We start from the raw sequence: 19,361 nt of genomic DNA, 5'->3' as shown, positions 1-19,361 counted from the left end.
CTGGATGTGTTGAGTTAGTATAGGGCTGGGGTGTTGATCTGTGAGTGCCTTGGGTGGGGCCTGAATGAGGCTGGTTGACCTATTTGGAAATGTCTTTTGTATGAAATGTATCATTGGGCATGTGGTGGTATTATTGATATGAGAAAATGCTAAGTAACTGATTTACTATCTGAAAAGGGATTTACTATCGGGGAGAGGGAGGGAGGAAGAGACTGAACATAAACTGTGCACCTATGGATGAGGACAATGGGGGATGGGGAGGGAGCGGAGGGTGGGGTGGGAACCTGGTGGAGGGGAGAAGAAATGAGGAACCTTTGTAACAATATGAACAATAAAGATTGATTTTAAAAAAATAAATAAATAAAAATAGAGACTGGCTTTGTTGGTTGTATATTCCTGCCTCCTTTGTGGTAAATTAATTGTGGTAGAGACAAGCATGGGTTTTCTTCTGGGCTCTGTATTCTACCTCCTTGACCTATGTATCTGTTTTGATGCCAGTACCATGCTTTTGTTTAAGGATAAAATAAGTTTCTATTTGTAGTCTTGTAGTAAAGGGGGAAGCCATAAGTTGCAAGACGATTCTTCGGCAGTATGTATAACACACTTTTTATTTCCTGGCAATGGAATCAAACACCGACTGAGACTACAGAGTATAAACTAGAACTCAGTAATTATAGGGAATGGAGTCGAAAAAAGACACAAGAAATTAGCACTACACACATAAAACCCTTAACCGGGATCTGCTGACCAGAGAGAAAAACCAGGGCTGGATCTCCCAGTGGGGACAGGTCCTAGAACAGTAGGAAAGGGAGTGGGTGGAGGGTGGGAAGGGGCCACACTGGCATGCGGGTTTAGTAAATTGCTCTTAGTAAATATCAGCTGGCTCAGAACTGAAGTGAATTGTAGGACACTCAGCTGGCGTTACAGAATTGCTTGGTGCATGGAAATCCTACACATCTTGTGTCAGAACTGTTATGAGTGTGGTAGTAGTGTGAGAATAAGAAAAACATCCGATTGTTTTTCTTACAAAAAAAGGTTACTGGCCCACCGGTGTGGTTCAGTGGTTGAGCGTCAACCTATGAACTAGGAGGTCACAGTTCGATTCCCAGTCAGGTTGTGGGCTCAGCCCAGTGTGGGGCGTGCAAGAGGCAGCCAATCAATTCTCTCTCATCATTGATATTTCTCTCTCTCTCTCCCCCTTCCTCTCTGAAATCAATAAAGAGATATGTATTTTAAAAAAACAAAAAGGTTACTATGTTTCACCAGGAGAAGTGGGCCACCAGCATTCTCATCTCTGACTTCAAGCTGAAGAGGCTAAATTCCTGGTGAGTGTGTCTGAGAGGTCAGGAGCCCCCTTTCTCAACAATAGGATAATGGCTCCATCTCAGGTGCAGCAGGTCCTGAGGGCTGGTTCCCCAGCTCACTGGGAGGGCAGAGGTCCATACTAGGAAAGGAAGCTGAGAAGACCAGAAGCTACCACACCAACTAAGCTCCCTGAACAAGTGGGTTCACAGATTTTGCCCAGAGGGAGAGGCTTCCAATAGAAAAGAGAGGGGTTTTTTTTGTTTGTTTGTTTGTTTGTTTTTGTCTGTATGTTTGTTTTTTCCTTTTGGTTAGAGAGTGACAGGGAGAGGGGGAGATAGAAACATAGATGTACGAGGGGCACATCAATTGGTTGCCTCCCACACACACCCCGACCAGGGTTGGGATCGAACCTGCAACCAAGGCATGTGCCCTTGACTGAACTTGAACCAGGGATCTTTCAGTCCATAGGCTGGCGCTCTATCCACGGAGCCACGCCTGCTAGGGCAAGGAAAGAGAGTTTGGAAGCTCTCACCAAAGAAACTGACTTTACTTGAAACAGAGTATGAAGCTCAGGTACCAGTTCAATCGCTCCTCTTAATTAAAAGCAACTAAACTGCAGGCCAGCTAGTTCGCCTGAGAAAACCAATAGAAGAGACAGCTAAGAGCCCACCTGCTCAAACACTGTCCTCAAACACTACCCTTGACTGAACTTAATTGGATCAGACTATGAACAATATATGCCCCAGGGCACTGTCGAAAATAATACAGTAATTAGCCAGTAATTAGTGCAGCCTGGTATTACACATAGGGGTGTAATTCCAAATGAAGCCGAGAGCTTAACAGAGATCAGGGCAAAGATAGTTTTAAAAACCCTGCTGAAAACATGGTCACCCCTGGATAAATGTGGACATGCCTGCAAAGCGCTCTCAAGGAATGTCACAGAGGCTCCTCACTGCTGGCGACAAGGCTCGAGACCACATAAAGTCCCGAGACCACAAAACAAATGAGAAAACAACAACAAAGACAAGTCAGGAACCTCTTCCATCACGTGAGGACACACTGAGGAAGCGGCCATTGTGAGCAGGCTCTCCCCAGACATCACACCTTCTGACACCGTGATCTTGGAGCTCCTGTCCTCCAGGACTGTGAGAAATCAATGTCTGTTGAGCCCGGCTGGCATGGCTCAGTGGTTAAGCGTTGACCTAGAAATTAGAAGGTCATGGTTTGATTCCTAGTCAGGGCACATGCCCAGGTTGTGGGCTCGATTCCCAGGGTGGGATATGTGGGAGACAGTCAATCAATGATTCTCTCTCATTATTGATATTTCTGTCTCCCTCTTCCTTCCTCTCTGAAATCAATAATATATATTTTTTTTAATTTATTTTTTTTTAATAAAAGAAAGAAAGCACCGAAATCGGTGTGGCTCAGTGAATGGAGCGTCGGCCTGCGGACTGAAGGGTCCCGGCTTTGATTCCAGTCAAGGCCATGTACCTTGGTTGCGGGCACATCCCCGGGGGGGGGGGGGGGGGGGGGCAGGAGGCAGCTGATGGATGTTTCTTTCTCATCGATGTTTCTAACTCTCTATCCCTCTCCCTTCCTCTATGTAAAAAATCCATAAAATATATTTTTAAAAAAGGAAGAAAGAAAGAAAGCACAAGTGATTCCTCTCACACCTACCAGAAAGGTTAACGTGAAAACTCTGGAAAACGCCAAGCCTGTGAAGGGGAGACCAGCCAGGCCTCTGCAGGGAGAACCTATGCGTATCCTGTGTTCCCTCTGACTAGCCTCTCACTGCCAAGAAGAGACCCAAGAGAAAGGTGAACAGAGGTTTACCTAATAGCACTGTTCTTTTTTAAATTCTTTATTATAGAAAGGATTACATATGTCCCCTTTGCTCTGCGTTGTCCTCTCCTAACTTGCCCTCAGCCCCAGCCCCGGCCTTCACCCCACCCCCCCATTGTCTGTGTCCATTAGTTATGCTTACATGTGTGCAAGTTCTTTGGTTGATTTCTTCCCTCCCTACTCCCCGACACACATACACCCTGCCCTGTCTTCCCTCTGAGGTTGGATGGTCTGCTCGATGCTTCCATGTCTCTGGATCTAGTTTTGTTCACCAGTTTATGTTGTTCATTATATTCCACAAATGAGTGAGATTATGTGATACTTAACCTCCTCTGACTGGCTTATTTCGCTTAGCATAATGTTCTCCAGGTCCATCCATGCTGTTGTAAATGGAAAGAAAACTCTTAGAGAAAAGAAAACTCATACAGTTTACAACAGCACTATTCTTAACAGCCCTATTTCAGAAACTGCCTACATGTTCATCAGCAACAAAACTCAAATAAATGGAAGTGTATGTACCAATGCAAGACCAGGGATGAGAATAAGAAGATCTTGCCCAGCTGACATGGCTTAGTGATGGAACAATGACAAGTGATTCAGGTCCCTGCCTTTCCAGCAACTCTACAGCAAGGTGGCGGCTGACCGTGAAAGACCCCAACTTCTTCCAGCTGCTGGAGGACCTCAGACCCAGGAGAGAGAGGAGCAGAAATGGAGTGGGGTGGGTGGTATCCTTTAATCATGAAGCCCTGAAACCAGGTGCTGATCTGGCGTGGTGGCTCGTGGGAGGTCCTCGAGGGCTGCCCGGCCCAGCACAACCAGCACTGCGGTCCCTGCCGGGGAGATGTTCGTTACACCACTGATGTGAGTATAGAGGAAGTGAAAGCTTTGGCTTCTCTGATGACATAAGCATGCAGTGGTTGATGTGCCATATGGGGGATGCCAAAGCTGGTGTTAAGGTCAACTGATCTACTAAGGTTATGAACTACTGATCATGAATTAAAATGATGGAAAGGAGGTTCACCATGGAGCTGGTAAAGAAAGGCATTATTGGTCCTGGCAGTGATGTGCCTGCCCCTGGCCTGAGCACAGGCCAGCTGGACATGCCCTGGAGTGCTGATGCCTACGCTAGCACCATTGGGCACTATGGTAGCAATGCCCATGCCTTCACTGGCAAGCCCATCAGTCAGGGTGGATTCCATAGACAGATGGACCTCTGCTACTGGCCAGGGAGTTTTCCATGGGATTGAAAACTTCATCAGTGAAGTTTCTCCATGAGCATTTTAGGATGACACCAGGGTTTGGAGATAAGTAAGACATTTGTTGTTCTGGGATTTGGTAATGTGGGCCTGCACTCTAAGATATGTACATCACTTTGGTGCTGAATGCGTTGGTGTTGGTGACTCTAATGGGAGCATATGGAATCCAGATGGTACTGACCCAAAGGAACTGGAAGACTTCCAATTGCAACATAGGTCAATCCTGGCCACCCCAAGGCCAAAGCTTTATAAGGGAGTGTCTTTGAGGCCGACTGTGACATACTAATCCCTGCTGCCAGTGAGAAGCAGCTGACCAAGTCCAATTCACCCAGAACTAAAGTCAAGATCATCGCTGAAGGTGCCAATGGACTGACAACTCCAGAAGCTGATCAGATTTTCCTGGAGAGGAACACGGTGGTTATTCCAGATCTCTACTTAAATGCTGGATTAGGGACAGTGTCTTACTTTGAGTGGCTGAAGAACCTAAATTATGTCAGCTATGACCATTTGACCTTCAAATATAAAAGAGATATGAGCATGTATTATATAAAGCATTTTTTAAATATATTTTTATTGATTTCATAGAGGAAGGGAGAGGGAGAGATAAAAACATCAATGATGAGAATCACTGATCAACTGCTTCCTGCACACACACACCCCCATTGGGGAATGGAGTCTGCAACCCCAGCATGCACCCTTGACCAGAATCAAACCCGGGACCCTTCACTCTGCAGGCCAATGCTCTATCCACTGAGCCAAAGCAGCTAGAGCTAAACCTAGCTGTTTTATGAAGCACAGAGGGAATCTGACATGCCAGACATGCAAGAAATGTATTACACATCTATCTTCCTACAGATACACATGTAGACTAGTGAACAACACCAAAAAGACATGTAGACTGGTTTAATAAAAATTATATATAGCTGAAACCGGTTTGGCTCAGTGGATAGAGTGTCGGCCTGCAGACTGAAGGGTCCCAGGTTCGATTCTGGTCAAGGGCATGTACCTTGGTTGCGGGCACATCCCCAGTAGGGGGGTGCAAGAGGCAGCTGATCAATGATTCTCTCTCATCGATGTTTCTAACTCTCTGTCCCTCTCTTCCTCTCTGTAAAAAATCAATTAAAAATATTTTTTAAATTATATATAAATACATAAAATGGTTAGAGAAGTATAGTGGCTACATAAATATTGAAAGAATGACAGAAAAAGTATACCATAGTGTTAAAATTAGTTCTAAGGCAGATAAATGGTACAGATATGCATACATGCACACATGCAATCTCTGTAGATTGGTAAAGACATACATTTATATGTATATAGTGATTAGATAAATATAATGTTTAAATGGATACTGTGTAGAGTTCATTTCTTCAGATTTCTTGACAGATCACATAGATACCATGATTCAAAAAATATACGCTCAGATATTTAAGTACGGTTGTTAAGGCATCTGGACTCTGAGAAGTTTTTCCCACCAAAAGCTCATCAGGTCAAGAGGAGAGTGGTCCTGTCCAGTCTGGGCCCTCGGGCACCAATGGGAGCACATGCCCAAAGGGGCAGCACCAGCCAGCGGTGATGCTGGATGAGAAATGTGAGAAAGTGATGACAAGGGCATTGAATTAGCACTGAGCACTCAGTATGTACCACGTGGGCACCTCCTTTCAAATTACCTCCAGTGGAAAATTATCCCATTATCCCCAAGTTAGAGTAGAGGCAACTGGGGTCCCAAAAGGAATATTTGGCACACTAGTAATTCTAAACCTTCCAGCTTGTGAGGATCAGTGGGAGGCAGGAATAATGCTGCATCAGTCTTTCACTGCCACCTGCTGGCCAGAGGAATGGGCTCAGTCCTGTTTCCCACAGTGAAACCACCTTAGGATCCTGTGCCCTTATCTGCCTGCCTCAGGCCAGGCCCCGGTGGGGTAGGGTGGGTAAAATGGTGGCCTGGGCAGAGTTGCTGTGCCTGGTCTGGAGGGAAACACAAAGGAGACATCTGGAGCCACAGAAATTTCAGCGATAAGCAAACACCAGGAGGCATCAGATAGAGAAGTAAAGAGACAGAAAAGACCCGGGAAAGAACAAGGGATGCAGAACACTCAGCCCCACCGAAGGCTGAGGCCCGTAGGAGGGTTCTCCAGCAGGAAGGCCCTGGCTGCCACTGTCCTGGCTTCCCAGGCAATCCTGCAGCCTGTGTGCACACCCACCTTCCGAAGACCCGGCGCTCCAGTGCCTACTCCTCTCTGGTTTTCCTGGCACACATTGTCACAGCTATCCCAAACAATCAAACAATGCAGGAGGAGAGTTTGGAGAGACTCGCTTTATTCACCACGGTGGGCTTAGAGAAAATGATTTCAAATTCTAAGCAAAGGTACAAACAGAGCTTCCCTTTTTATTAAGGAGCCAGCTCTCTGTGCAATCAGTGGTTATCTCACTGCTGTCTTCGAAAACAAACACAGCTAAATTTATGGGCCTACCTAGTCTTGACCTGCAAGGTCAGACAACTACAAGCAGGCTAAAGCAGGCTAGAAAGCAAACTTTTTTTATTTTATTTTATTTTTTTAGAATAAGAGGCCATCTAAGAAAAACAGCAGAAAATTTTTTCAAACAGAAGTTTTTACAAAATAGGGGTTTTCCTTCTCAACATCAGTTTGTCACAGGGCTTTCCCCAGGACAGGCGAGGTGCTGCCTCTGCTCTGGAGAGCCCAGCCTTACAGCTTCCCTGCTTCCCTTCTTTCTCTAGGTGAGTGTGTGTGCTGTTCGCCTCGGTACACAGAATGTGCATTTTCACATCCATAGAACTCTGTAGCACTTGCCTAGGAGAAAACAACACTGACTCAGGTTTTCCTTCCATCTGGCTCTGTCCCAGTTGGTCTGAAGGTTGTGCGTTATTGTTAAGCTGATTAACATTGTTAAGCTGATTAACATCTGGCTCTGTCCGGTGGAGGCTGATCAAGTTGGAGGGCCTAGAGATCATTCCTGGGCTTCCACCCAGCCTGACGAACAGACAGAACTTATTCTAACTTACTGTGGACAGCCTGTGGCTTCCATGCTCAGGGGAGTCCGCTCAGCTCACCACCTATCAGAACCAGAACCAGGACAATGGAGGGACTAGTGAAGGGAGGAAACACTGACCTCTCCAGCTCAATCTACCATCATCCTCCATTCCCACCCTTCTTACCCTTCCCACCCGTCTCACCTCCAGGCACATTCGACAAACACTGCACAATTTCTGGCCCTGACGCCTTTACCCCTCTTTGGTAGAAGGGAACCGGAGGGGCAGGTTGCAGCAGAAATCCATGGGCTTTCAGTTGTATTTTCCAGAATACTCATGTACCAAAATGAGTGCATGGAGGGGCTAGGGTATTTTCTAGTCAGCTTTGTCTCCATCTTGGATTTGTCGGGTCTAATTGGAGTTTTTTGGTATTTAGTCCCCTGACTTGTCTGTCCTTGGCGTGGCTAGCACTATGGCACTAATTGGGTCTCTGTTATCTATCTTCCAGACCAGAGTGAGTTAAGCTCTTTACTCTCTGGTTAGATAGGAGGGGTATAATCCATTTACTCTCAAGTGTCCATAGTTGGGGAAGACAAGATCTTGTGGTTAACTAGCTGGCTGTAATTTGCTTGACTTGTTTGGCCCTATTTGTCTAACCATTTGCCCCATTTTTTTTTTCCCCACTTGTCAAAAATTCTTAACGTAACTATCCTGCTCACACCTATTGTCCATGCCAGCCCCACTCACACCCGCTGCTTGCACCAGCCCAACCCTGATCATCCCAACACAGCAACTGGCGGTGGCAGCAGGGTTGGGGCCACCACTCCCAGGTACTGAGGGATCAGGGGCAGGGGCTACAGGCCGACCCAATCGCCCCTCAGGGCTTCTCCACCTCCTCCTGCTCCCACCCACTGCTGGCAGACGGGGAACCAAGGGCCACGGTGGGGCACGGAGGATAGGCTGAGACCCACCCCTGTGCACACCTCAGCCTCTCTAACCCCAGTTCCTTTCAAGGTGCACAAATTCATGCACGGGGCCCCTAGCGCCAAATAAAAGAGAAGACATCTCCAAAACATTAACTAAATGAAATGAAGGCAAGCAAACTACCACATACAGATTTTAAAACAATGGTTATCAGGATTCTCAAGGATAGTGAGAACTTCAACAGCATTGAAATGAACATAGAAATGATGAAAAAAAAAATTTTTTTTTAAATAAGAAGAAAGAACCAGTCAGTGTTGCTCAGTGGTTGAGCTTCGACCTATGAATCAGGAGGTCTCACAGTTGATTCCCAGTCAGGCCACATGCCCAAGTTGCAGGCTCAGTCTTCAGAAGGGGGTGTGCAGGAGACAGCTGATCAATGATTTTCTCTCATCATTGATGTTTCTATCTCTCTCTTTCTCTCCCTTCCTCTCTGAAATCAATAAAAATAACATGTTTTAGCCAAAACCGGTTTGGCTCAGTGGATAGAGCATCAGCCTGCGAACTGAAAGGTCCCGGGTTTGATTCTGATCAAAGGCATGTACCTTGGTTGCAGGCACATCCCCAGTAGGGGGTGTGCAAGAGGCAGCTGATCGATGATTCTCTTTCATCAATGTTTCTAACTCTCTATCCCTCTCTCCTCCTCTGTGCAAAAAATCAATTATATATATATATTTTTTTTTTAATAACATGTTTTAAAAGAAAATAAACTGACACAAAAGTGTTATTTTAATATTGTTTTTTGAAATAGCAAATTTTAGAAGGTTGAAGGATTACTCTATTAAGATTGCCTCTTTGAATAAAATTCTTATGTGGATTTGAACCTATTGGAAGTTTGGCACCAGTCTAAGCCAACATTTTCTCTTTAGTGTTTAGAAGCCCTGAACATGTTTTTCCTTCAGATTAAAAGAAAAGATACAAGCATTTTATGCTCATAATTTTGTGTTCTTTTCATAGAGAACTCACAGCACTGGACCACCTTAGGGTCCACTTCTACTATGAGCGCTTCTTTGGTGCAGGTGCTGCTGTGCTATGAAGGACCCGCCTGGCAGCGCTGCTGGGCTCCATGTTCGCACACCTTCAATCGTCTGAGGCCATGCCGACTGTTCCCCAAGGCAGGTGAACCAACTGGGGAATGGAACTGAGACCCATGCACCCCACTCTGTCCACACCGAGGAGCTAGAAGGTCTTAGTTGTGTCAATGTAAGAAACATTCAAACCTGTGAAGAATTTTTGTGAGTTTATTTGAGACAAAACTGTCAACAACTGCTGGGAAACAAATCTCAACGGATTGAGATGATGCTCCAATGACAGTTTTGCACCTTATTTTATACATTACCATCAAAAAAGGAGGTGTAAGTGGTTTGCATGAAATCCATTAGTGATAGATTAGGGAGGTGGGAGGAAGCAAAGCAGGAAACCTTTGGGATTAGGTCAAAAGTAAAATGATAGACACATACTTCTTTTACTTGGTGGGTGCAGAATAGTTAACAGTCAACAATTAACTCAATAACAATGAGGGTGGTCTCCAGAGTGGTGCCTGTGCTGTGAGGGGTCTGGAAAAGGGAAATTATTTTGCCATTCCAAAGACATGTAATCACAGATCAGTGGTTCTCAACCTTTCTAATTTCTCAACCCTTTAATACAGTTCCTCATGTTGTGGTGACCCCCAACCATAAAATTATTTTTGTTGCTACTTCATAACTGTACCTTTGCTACTGTTATGAGTCGCAATGTAAATATCTGTTTTCCGATGGTCTTAGGTGACCCTGCTACCAGTTCTCAACCTGTGGGTCATGGGGTTGAGAACCACTGCTGTAGAAAATTTTTGACTACCCACCTAAAAATTGCTTTTGTTAAAGGTTTTAAATGGCTCTAATCCAGTGGTCGGCAAACCGCGGCTCGCAAACCACATGTGGCTCTTTGGCCCCTTGAGTATGGCTCTTCCACAAAATACCACGTGCACGGGCACACGTGCAGTGCGATTGAAACTTTGTGGCCCATGTGCAGAAGTCAGTTTTCAGCCTGTGCGAGTCTATTTTGAAGTAGTGGCGTTAGAACACTCAAGGGGCCAAAGAGCCGCATGTGGTTTGGGAGCCGCAGTTTGCAGACCACTGCTGTAACCAGTTTGGCTCAGTGTACAGAGTATTGGCCCACAGACTGAAGAATCCCAGGTTCAATTCTTGTCAAGGGCATGTACCTTGATTGTGGGATCGATCCCCAGTAGGGGGCATGCAGGAGACAGCTGATGGATGTTTCTCTCTCATTGATGTTTCTGTCTCTATTCTTCTCCTTTCCACTCTGAAAAATCAATACAATATGTACATATTTTTAAAAGGTTTTAATTTGAGACCATCCTTTGTGGCTACTTAAGTCTCTGAGTATGCAAGGCCGCTATGCAGCTGTTGGCTAAGCTAGCCAGGTTAGCAAGTAACCCCTTTTTGTCCTAACCCCATCAATGAAAAAGTTTAATATTGTCAACTCCACCCATCCATAGTGGCCAAACTGGTTCTCTAAGTGCTGTGTGGGAGAGGGCATGGCTTCAGACCCTCACTGTGGAAAATTCCAATGTTGATCATCAGAAGTTAAGATATTAATATTTTACTAGTGTGCTAAGCACTTGAAGGCACCTTTTGGTGCATGGGCGATGATCAACACTCTAACCAGTTCCAACCAATTCCAACCAAGCCACTGGGCCAGGGCTGCTATTTAATTTTTAATATGGTTTTTTCCATTGTTACTATACTTCAACTTCTTATTGCTTGAAGGTACTTGATATTCTTTTAAAAATGTTTTTTATTGATATTTTTAGAGAGAGGGAGAGGGAGAGACAAACATTAGTGAGAGAGAAACATGCATAGATACATGGTCCCTACTGGGGTTTGAACAGGCAATCTGGGCATGTGCCCTGACAGGGAATCTAACCAAAGACCTCTTGGTGCATGGGATGAGGCTCAACCAACTGAGCCACACTAGCCAGGGCTTTTTATTCTCTTTTGTAGTCTGACTGGAGTAGAATACAACACTAGCCCCTTTGTTGATAAAACTACATAACAAATGACTGCAGGGTTTTTTAATTAGCTATTGCAATGCAAAACCTCTGTCAAGCTTATACAGTATTGCATTTGAATCCTTTTAGTGCATTCTTTATTTACAGACAAGCTTCTAAAAACTATTGCCGAGGAGGGAACCAAGATGGCGGCCTAGGTAAGCACCTAAGCTGCCGCCTCACACAACAATTTAAATAAACAACAACTAAAATCACAGGAAAGCTGGCGGAGTGGGAAATCTACACCTAGAAAGAAGGAGAGAGGCTCACGGGTCGGACTAGGAGCCGCAAAGTGCTGAGCATGATGAAGTAATGTCAAATGAAAGAAACATCCTTAAGGAAAACTGTGAACTGGCCACAGATCACAAAAAAAGAATTATCCAAAAGCACAAAAAAGCATTTTATTAGGACTCCAGTTGTAGAAAAGCAGATGTACTTCCCTCTTCAGAATTATCCAGTGAACAACATGGTAGCAGACTATATATCAATTGATGCCATGAAGAAATTCGTTGGGGAGCTACCTGACTTTATTCCTGGAAGTTCAGGATATTTGGCATACCATGTTCAAAATGAAATTAATATGTCTACCATAAAAAACAAATTAAAGAGGAAATAAATTGTCCTTGTATCTGGGCATTTATTTTCTATAAAATATTATCAAAGATGGGCATGATTTTAAGTTCTCCTATTTGGGACAGGGGTATGAGGAAATGGGGATGATTTCTTTCTATCTCAAAAATGTATCTTTAGAAAATTCAAAATCTTTTTGGCTTTGTATTTTGACATTTGGGCTGGACTGTTTCCCAGCTTGTAACATATGCCCACAAATACTGAGTGAACAGTTGTTTGGTGTTATTGTCATTGAAACATACTTTATAAGATCTCTCTCTCTCTCTCCTGATTTCTTTTAGCTTAACATTGTATTATATGTATATTTTTCTAGATTCATTGATGTGAATGTAAAATTTATTTTTCTTATCATTTTATTTCAATTAAAAATTAGAATGCTAAAAAATAATAATAAAATAAAATAAAAACTATTGCCATTCATAGTGACATTCAATGCTAAAAACAAAACACAGATAGTCTTAAATGTAGATCCTTTCCAATCATAGTGTCTTTGGTCGCTTGAGCCACTGTTTTTAGTCTTTCAACTTCAACGTTCAGTGCCAAGAAAAACATTTTTATTTTATTACTGCCAAATATGTAAGTAATTCTTCTTATCAGACACTAAATCTTATTATAACAAACATATAAAGATGTAGATAAATCACATTGAGAGACATTTCTTGGGACGAGAGCCACTGGTTCTAGGTAATAAACCCTTTTCATAGATTATAGTCAAATCTAAAATCTGGGTATATACTAGTATATATTACTTCATTGACTCAGTTTAATCAGAAAAAAATGCAAAGGGAAATTTATGACTGTGGCATACAAATGTCTTAAACCTGTTCCTATCACTGCCAACTCTGACATCCAACCTAGAAAAGTTGTCTTTCTACAACAGTGGTCGGCAAACTGCGGCTGGGGAGCCACATGCAACTCTTTGGCCCCTTAAATGTGGATCTTCCCCAAAATACCACATGCGGGCACACACGTACAGTGCGATTGAAACTTCATGGCCCATGTGCAGAAGTTTTCAGCTCTCAAAAGAAATTTCAATCATTGTACTGTTGATATTTGGCTCTGCTGACTAATGTGTTTGCCAGCCACTGCTCTAACACATCACTCTCTACATCTCAGCCATTTTGTGAGTCTTTCTTCACTACACCACCGGTTAATCAATACTTGAAATATCTTACCATCTACTTCTTTTTCCTATTTGTCAGCTATCTGAGGCAGGAGCTTTGCACTGACCTGTTCAGAAGTTCCAGTTCCTGGAAAATGCCAGAACTATTGTGTGATTCAAAACATAGCACTAGTAGCAAATCAGTGTTGAATCCATCAATAAATATTTGTATAGAAATAAAAATTAAAAACCAGCACTTAAGGGCACAGGATGGGTGGGGACCAGGTGGAGGGGAGCTATGGGTGTGGGAGGGAGAAACAATTGTAATAATCTGAACAATAAAGATTAAAAAAAACAGCACTGAATCAGTAATTATTGTTACGAAGCGAGTCCCCAAGAGATGGACCACCGGAGCCAATTTGATTAAGCATGCTAGAATTTATTACAGATTCGAATCTGGACTCAAACCATGGCTGACGCAGCAGCCAGTAAACACCCAGGTAAGAGCCCCGATGGAGGGGCAGTCCCTCCAGAGCGCTCACACAAAAACGCAGACAAACACACACCTACCGCGGCCAGTCAGGCTCTTCGGAATGGGGGTCCCTCATGGTCCTGGCTGGGATTCCAGTCATGATCCCCAAGGACCACCAGGGAGCCGAGTCCGATGCAATAAACAAAAGAGCCATCTCTATGCTAGCATGGGCTATCCCACGCATGCCGGCAGCATGGTGGAAGAGAGCGAATATCGCCCAGTCCAGGAGTTTTATTCAGGTAGGTGATGTCACTGCCTCGGATAACCCTGATTGGCCCCTCAGGACTAAATTCTAAAGACTGGGGACAGCCCACAGGGTTGGTTCCCAGTCACACCCTGCTTGACATTGGATGTGGCCCTATCTTGCCCATAATACAAAAGCAGAACTAAAGGTTATCTACAGTTTCTACCCCTGAAGCTACTGAGTCAGTGGGAGTCAATCTCCTGTAACTACCCTATTGTTTAAGCAAGCAATCGAAGGTAGAAGTCAGATAGCAAGGTTAAAATTCAAACAGCAGTTTTTACCCAAGTATGAGTGCTACCATATTTCAATTATATTAGAATGAAAATATATTAAAAGTTGTAAAGTCAAATTATAATCTATTAAATTAAAAAAGCACAGTATAGCTGAAACCGGTTTGGCTCAGTGGTAGAGCGTCAGTCTACGGACTGAAAGGTCCCAGGTTCGATTCCAGTCAAGGGCATGTACATTGGTTGCATGCACATCCTCCGTGATCAAAGTTTCTAGCTCTCTATCTCTATCCCTTCCTCTCCTTAAAAAAAAATCAATAAAACATATTTTTAAAAAGCACAGTACAGCCCAGCCTGCATAGCTGTGGTTGAATGTTGACCTAGAAACCAGGAGGACATGGTTCAATTCAAGGTCAAGGCACATGCCCCAGTTGCAGTTTGATCCCCAGTGGAAAGCATTCAGGAGGTGGCTGACCAATGATTCTCCCTCATCATTGTTTCTATCTCTCTCTTCCTTTACCTTCCTGTGGGATCCCTTAACACGACCCGCATGGTTCAGGGCCCACTCAGGGTCCGGTTTCTGGAGAAGGCCGCACACTAAAATGAAGAGAGAGACTGGAAAAGAGTTAATTTGGGAAAATGGGGGCCAGGCGGGAAGTCTACCTCTAGTGGGAAGACTAACCCCTCTCTGGCCTTTTACCATTCCTTTTACTGAGATTCTGAAACAAAGACATCTCTTAAGGAGGAAGTCCCAACAGCAGAAAATCAACTTATTGTACATTTACATATGATTAACAAATTAAAGTTGCCTCAAGCACCACTATCTCAACTAGAGCTATAAACTCTGACCATTCAGAGCCATCGAGGTCGGCTAGCTCTTTTTACATTTTATCTCCAGTGACAATGTTAGGTTTTGTTTCCCGGCACCTTCCTCTCTGAAATCAAATTTTTTGGGGGGTGGGGGTCTTAATCTTACTTGACCTCTTAAGAACCCTTGACATATCACTCTTTTTTTTTTTAATATTTTTTATTGATTTTTTTAAAATATATCTTATTGATTTTTTTACAGAGAGGAAGGGAGAGAGATAGAGAGCTAGAAATGTCGATGAGAGAGAGTCATCGATCAGCTGCTTCTTGCACACACCCCACCGGGGATGTGCCTGCAACCTATGTACATGCCCTTGACCGGAATCGAACCCGGACCTTTCAGTCTGCAGACCGACGCTCTACCGCTGAGCCAAACCGGTTTCGGCTATTTTATTGATTTTTTTTACAGAGAGAGGGATAGAGAGTTAGAAACATCGATGAGAGAGAAACATCGATCAGCTGCCTCTTGCACACCCTCTACTGGGGATGTGCCCGCAACCAATGTACATGTCCTTGACCGGAATCGAACCCGGGACCTTTCAGTCAGCAGTCTGACGCTCTATCCACTGAGCCAAACCAGTTTTCACTTAAATCAATTTAAAAAAAAAATTTTTTTAATCCTTACCCAAGGATATTTTCCATTGATTTTTTAGGGAGAGTAGAAGAGAGGGAAAGGCAGAGAGAAACATCAATGTGAGAGAAACACATCAATTGGTTGCTTCCTGCACCAGCCCCAGGGCCTGACCAGAGCCCAGGCAGGGAAGGAATCTGCAACCAAGGTATGTGCCCTTGACTGGAATCGAATCCAGGACCCTATATAATTTTATTAATCTATGTCACCCAATAAAGTCAATGACAAGGAAGGGGAAAAGGGAGGGAAGGAGGGAGGAAGGCAAGGAGGGGAAGAGAAAAAAGACAAGAGAATCCACATACAGTTTAACACGGAGTGGGGTGCTGAAGAGCTGTGTAAACTGTAATGGGGGAGGAGGGAGCGCCGCCTGAAGCCAGACTTGCTGCTGCGAGGCCCAGCCTTCACTACCCTCTTCACCCATTTCCTCTTTCTGAAATTGGTTGCTGAGAGCCTGCCTTGGTGGGTGAGGAGGACCTGCGTCAGCATGTGGGAGTCCTGAAAGAGCACCAGGCAGCCCAAAGGCTGCTGCTGGGAGCCAAGCTGCTGTCACCAGGGAGGAGTGCCGGAGCCCTAGAGGGTCACAGCGCAGGGGAGGCGCATCAGCAGACCATCTCCCCAGGGAGGTGACAGGAGGGTCGGGGAGCGACCTGATGTGGAGGACTCCATGAGACAGACAGGCTGGGGCGGGGGTGAGACCACCAAGGGGGTTTGTTACTGTTGTTTTTTTGTTTTTTGTGGGGGTTTTTTGTGGTTATTCTTCACTGGAGGATATCCTGACCTGAATCAAATATCCACTGAGCCAAACCGGCCAGGGCCAGGTTTGTTTTATTTTTTATTTTTATTTCAGAGAGGAAGAGAGAAACCATCCATGATGAGAATCCCTGATTGGCTGCCTCCTGCATTCCCCCTCTCCAGGGATGGAGCCGCAACCAGCCAGGTGGCAACCAGCCATGTGCGCGGAGGGAACCATGAGCTGGTTCGCAGGTGAGGCCCGGCCCCTGGGCCAGCTGGGCAGAGCGCCTGTTTTTGGAGGTGACCGTGAAGTGCGATGGGAATGAACCCGGTGAGTTGGCGGTAATTCCAAGGCGGAAGGCTGAGAGGCCTGGGGGCCCTGGGTGGGGAGCGCCCTGTGTGGTGGAGGGAGACGCGGCGAGCTCTACAAGGCGCGAAGCCCCAGCCGGTGTGGCCCAGTGGACAGAGCCTCGGCCTGAGTGAGGGTCCCGGGTTCGATTCCGACCAGGGCACGGAACTCGGCTGCAGGCTCCGGCCCAGCCAAAGCCCTGGCTGGGCGCATGCAATGGATGTTCTTCTCTCACATATTTCTGCCTCTGCCTCTCTCTAAATCAATGGGAAAAGATCCTCGGGTGAGGATTTTAAAAAGAATATGGAAAGGGCTGATGACAAGCGACACCGCCTGCCTCTGCTGTCAGCCCTTCCGCTTCTCCCCTGCACAGTCTGCTCGCTCACCCCCGAAGGACGCCCTCCGGGTCCCAGGCCACTCCCGGCCCACTGCCCGCGGCCTGCGCCTCCGCCGGCCCCTCACTCAGCTCCCCTCCTGCTTCCGGGGCGGCCGCTCCTGAACACGCGGCCTCCGGGGCCCGCGGCCCGCTCCGCGGAGCGGAGGGAAGAACCACAAACACCCGGCGACGCGCTAACCCAGAGCCCGGCCGCCGCGGGAGGACGCGGACGGCGGCAGCCAATCCGCGCGAGGAGGGCGGGGCCGCTCCGCCGCGGGGAGCCCGCCCCCGCCTCAACGGCCGTCCCTAGGTGCTGATTGGCTGGAAGCCACCTCGGCCTTGCTCCGATTGGCTGCCTCTCCAGTCCTTCCGTGCGGAGGTGGAGAGCCTCCGGGACGTGATCTCCTGGAGGGGGAAAAAGTGGTTCCCGGAGGTGGAGTCTGCGGAAGGGAGCGGGTCCTTCACGCCAGACTCGCGTGGGGCGGTGGCTGCCTCGGGGATCCCAGGATTCCCCTTCTTGAGACCCTCACACCGTGTCTGTACCCGCTTGTCCGAAGGCTGAAGGCCCGCTGCGCGAAGGGCCCCTCCCGCAGCCTCCCCAGCGCGCTGGGGATGAGCCCAGGCCGAGTTGGAGAAGTGAGCCCTGGTCTCTCAGCCATCCCTTCCGGTGGCCGCCTCCCCTCCTGCCTCACACCGCTCCCTCCTGCTCCCAGGGGCAGCCAGTGAGCAATGAGGCTGCCTCCTCTCCCCTCCCATCCCCGCCCCCCGCCCGCACACCCAAACACGCGGCCTCCGGGGGAGTGAGCCCGGTGCTATGGGCCCAGGACAGAGGCGCTCGGCACACATAGGGGACTGAGGAGCATGCAGTGTCGCAGGGCGAGCATCTAGGAAGCCCTACTGTTCCCAAAGGTCAGGTCACAAGCCACGCTTGCTCACAGGAAGTAAATGCAACTGCTACTGGTTAACGGCAACACCGCAGGCAGCTCCAGCAGAGAGCTCCACGGCAGTACCTCCCTCTGGGGAATTTGTCTTAACATATTAAAAATCACACCCAGGGAACCATTTGTGCTCCGCGTTGCCCAGTTCTTCCCTGAAATCGGTTCCCTTTTTCTTGAAATGCATCACCTTCTGTATCCCACATACCTACCGACCTTAAACCCCTTAAAAGCTCCCTGACCTCCACTTGGGAGGGAAGGCATGTTTCCCAACGAGACTCACCCTTCTCCACTCCTTGGTCGAAGAAGACACTTTCTTCTCTGCTTTACCAGAGGGATCCCTCATTCCCGTTCTATCTGCGCTGCCTTCATCTGGGTCACTGGTCCCAAAGGGTTGGCAACAAGAGGGCAAGGAGAGCAAGGGGATCCCTGAGGGAGACAACCTCGGAAGTGGGTCCAGATGGGAGACTTCTCAGAGAATACATTCTGGTTCTCACAAATGGGGATTATTTTGCCCTGACCAGGTAGTCAGTTGGTTAGAGCAGCCTCCTGGTACACGAAGATTGTGGGTGTGATTCCTGGCAGGGCACATATAAGAATCAACCAATGAATGCATAAATAAATGGGACAAGAAATCTATTTCTCTCTCATCAACAAATAAAAACTTAAAAACTCACACAAAAAAAGAGAGGCATTTTTCCTCCTACACCAGAGCCCTCAAAATAGACAATTTCAGCCTCCCACTGAGCCTGTGACATTCAATCCTCCTAGTCCCAGACGATAGGGAAAAGACTCATATTATGCTCCCATGGAAACCGAAATGGGGTGTTTAGGTCCAAGTCTGTTGTCTCGAAGAATGAAGTCATGGACAAAAACGGCTAGCAGAAGCAGAGTTTATTGAGAGAAGTCAGTCCTGGGAAAAGTGCAGCTAGGGTTTGAAACAGGACTGTGTACAGAGCTCCCACGCCATGCGCAGCCAGGTGTAGTTCAGCATCCAAGCTCATTGAAATCCATTAGCCCACGTGTGGAGTCCACATGGCCATAAGACAAGTGGGCGCAGGCCAGTGTCAGGGGGGTGGGGAGAGAGCATGGCCTTTCTGCCTAGGTAGGCCCTAGGGGTAAGATACATGCTTGCTAGCTTCTGATTGTTTTTTGGTGGGTTTTTTTTTTTTCCAAATAATTCTGCCTTATCAACATCCTTGGGATGGTTCCTACGCCTCACTGTGTTATAACTGGTTATCTGCAAGCTGCCTGTCTTTGCAACATCCATACATTTTCTTAAAATATTTTTTTATTGATTACAGAGAGGAA

The 19,361-nt window shown here is 46.4% G+C and overlaps 1 pseudogene; it reads left to right on the top strand.

Annotated features, from left to right (window-relative positions):
• Positions 1 to 1,254: 1,254 nt before the first annotated feature.
• Positions 1,255 to 7,147, top strand: LOC118718992 (annotated as a pseudogene).
• Positions 7,148 to 19,361: the final 12,214 nt, after the last annotated feature.

The sequence above is a fragment of the Pipistrellus kuhlii genome, unplaced genomic scaffold (assembly GCF_014108245.1).
Source record: "Pipistrellus kuhlii isolate mPipKuh1 unplaced genomic scaffold, mPipKuh1.p scaffold_m20_p_15, whole genome shotgun sequence".
In the NCBI taxonomy this organism is placed as follows: Eukaryota; Metazoa; Chordata; class Mammalia; order Chiroptera; family Vespertilionidae; genus Pipistrellus; species Pipistrellus kuhlii.
The sequence above is the reverse complement of the archived record's forward strand: the minus strand, read 5'-3'. Positions and strand labels throughout refer to the sequence as shown.